Source organism: Simochromis diagramma, unplaced genomic scaffold, assembly GCF_900408965.1.
Source record: "Simochromis diagramma unplaced genomic scaffold, fSimDia1.1 OVJJ01000026.1, whole genome shotgun sequence".
NCBI lineage: Eukaryota > Metazoa > Chordata > Actinopteri > Cichliformes > Cichlidae > Simochromis > Simochromis diagramma.
In genome coordinates this window covers 4,278,029-4,280,818 of record NW_024386985.1, presented here as the reverse complement: position 1 = coordinate 4,280,818, position 2,790 = coordinate 4,278,029, and positions in this window count along the sequence as shown.

The window sequence follows — 2,790 nt, the reverse complement described above, 5'->3', positions numbered from 1 at the left end:
AGAAGATGGACTGTGTTGTTAATTGTGTTGTTAAAAGTTTATGACTGAAGTCTCCGAGATGATCTTTTGTACATGGCCTGCTCTGTTTTGGAGGGGGCCCCAAGCCCTCACTATACTCCTATAGTGAGGGCTTGAGAGAAAAACAAGCCTTGAGAGGGTGGTGCTTGGAGGAAACAGAGGCCCTTGTTGCTGTCTTGCCTCCTGGGGGCATCTTGAATTGGAATGCCCAAAATAATCAGTCGCATAGCCATCGGACAGATGTGGAGAGGGGACCCACTGACCAAGGGGAGATAATATTTCTTTCATACATGAACTTCACAGCTGTGTTTCAGACACATTGGCCCTTCTTCTCCTCTATATCATCGATATGCAAATGGTATTCTGTAGACTTGAATGAAACCACTATCTGCAGACTGTGGAGAAGCTTTGACATCACTACTCTGTTAATCTACTGCCAATTGCTAATTGGGACAGCCCCCCGCTTTTGTTCGGCTTCTCCACTTTGTCTGTTATTCGTCTTGTTACCCCGAAGCAAAAACATCCCCTTGTGCAAGAGCACAGCATCATAAATTTATCATTCTTCTTACTGCTGGGAGGGTTTAGTCAATAAAACGTGCTTTTTTCTTGCTGATGAAAGAGTTTAATAAAAACAGAGATGCCTTCATTTTAAAGGATAATTCCGCCATTGTATGTAGCTGTGGACAGCCTCCCACAAGTAAACAAACATCTAAGTTTATCAGTTAGACATGACAAATGAAAACAGAAATACATTCAGGCCGATTTAAAACATTTTAAAAGCATCAGTACCAACTTTTTTCATTTGAAGTTAATCAACTCAAGAACAAAAGTAACCTCAAATAATCGAATGTGTATTTGAACTAACTTTAAACCTATATTGAATTCAATTCAGTTTTATTTATATGCCAAATCACAACAACCGTCACCTCAGTGCACTTTATATTGTAAGGTAAAGACGCTGCAATAATACAGTGAACTTATTAGCTTTGCTATTCATCCATTCAAACATTTAGCTGCTCCTTTTTTTACAGCTATTCAAAGTTCACCATTTGATCCTTTTCACCTTGCAATGGTTAGTTCCAAAATTTTGTTTGTAATGTTGGGTAACAGCTGAGCCTGTTGGTGATGTGTGTAGGAACTGCTGATAAAAGATGGATGCAATTTCCACATCTGAAAAAGTGAAACCAATGTTGAAAGGTCTTAAACCTGGATTCTCTTTAATGGCCACCAGGGGGCCAGATCTGTGGTTGCAAAACGCTTTGCAGTCCTATAGAAGTCTATGAAAAAATAGCTCTCTGCTCTGATCTCTTTAAATACCTCCCTGCTGGGTCTATGGTTTCGCTAACTCATTTTTGGTTAAGTTGGATAAAAACAAAAAGTCTATTGTGTAAATTTTGGTTATACTATAATAGAAAGGAAGATTATGTCTGGCTTCACAATTGTTCATCTCAAGGCTTCAGTATGGGCTCAAATTGTATGGCGTTATTTTTGTGCCACTATTCTGAGCGCACGTAAAAAAAAATTTGCAGTTGCAAGTGTTGCATTTTGAGGAGAAATTTATTTTGAGCAAAGAAAAGCTAAATTTGAGTGGACAAAACTCATTGCTGCGTGCAAAAAATGTATTTCAGTGTTTGCTATGATCCATACACACACACAATAGCAGCCCCTCTTGCTCAGTTTTTGCATTTGCGCTCGCTCGCAATGTGTTGCTTGCGCTCTCAACATTTCTGCCCGTGCGCGTTCAACTCTTTCTATACACCGTTATATTTGTGCCACAAAACCAGCCAATCACAGACTTGGATGCAAAAACATCTGATTGGCTGTTTTGGTCTCCAATCAGCTCAAAATGACGAAATGCAGTATCCCAGAATCCATTTCGTCCAAAACTCAAACGAGGCAGTGGCGGAGGAACACAGAGTGGCGGATTTTGAAATATTACTCTTTCTGGGGCACAAAATCATCTTTCAAGATATTTTCATGCGAGAATGGTGCTGTGTAAACTTCAAATATCTGCTCGATTTATCAAGACATCACATATTTGCACAAGTGCTCTAAACGTTTTCGGAGATGCCTGTTACCCACCAGCTGACCAGCTAGAATGGAAAAAGACACAAAGCTGGAGTTATTCTGTCTTTACGCTGTCAACGTGCTGCTGTTGTTTAGCGCAGTTCAAAAAAGCACCCCTCCGACAGCCAAACCCATCTGTTCTCTGATTGGTTAGTTAAATTTGTGATTGACATGACATTGGCCAATCAGATGAAAGGAAGAAAAATAGGGTCAAAATTCGTACTTGTAACTTGAAACTTGAGTGCAGACTTTCTCACGTATTTTTTTGGCTAAGTCCACACACAAATCTTTTTTACGCACACACAAATTCTTTTTACACATACAAATCCTGATTTACAAGTACAAAATATTTATGACCACAATTTGAGCCCATACTTCAGAGCATGACTTCAGAAACCAGTGAGTGATGTCATGTAGTTGTGCATCTTTTAAAAGAAGTGGAAAATTCAGATTCATCAGGGACAATGCGGGGATTCAACATCTTGCCCAAGGATGCTTCGACATGGTGCTTGGAGTATTTAGGAAATCGGTCCACCAATCTTCTGATCGGTAGAGCTCCTCAATCTCCTAACCCACAGTTTTCCCAAAGAAAGCTCATATTAGTTGTCCCACGATGAGCTTTATTGTACGACAGTGGACAGTTAGAAATGATCACAGGGTTATAGTTAAAACAAATCAATCATGATAATCACCTTTTAGGTAGTT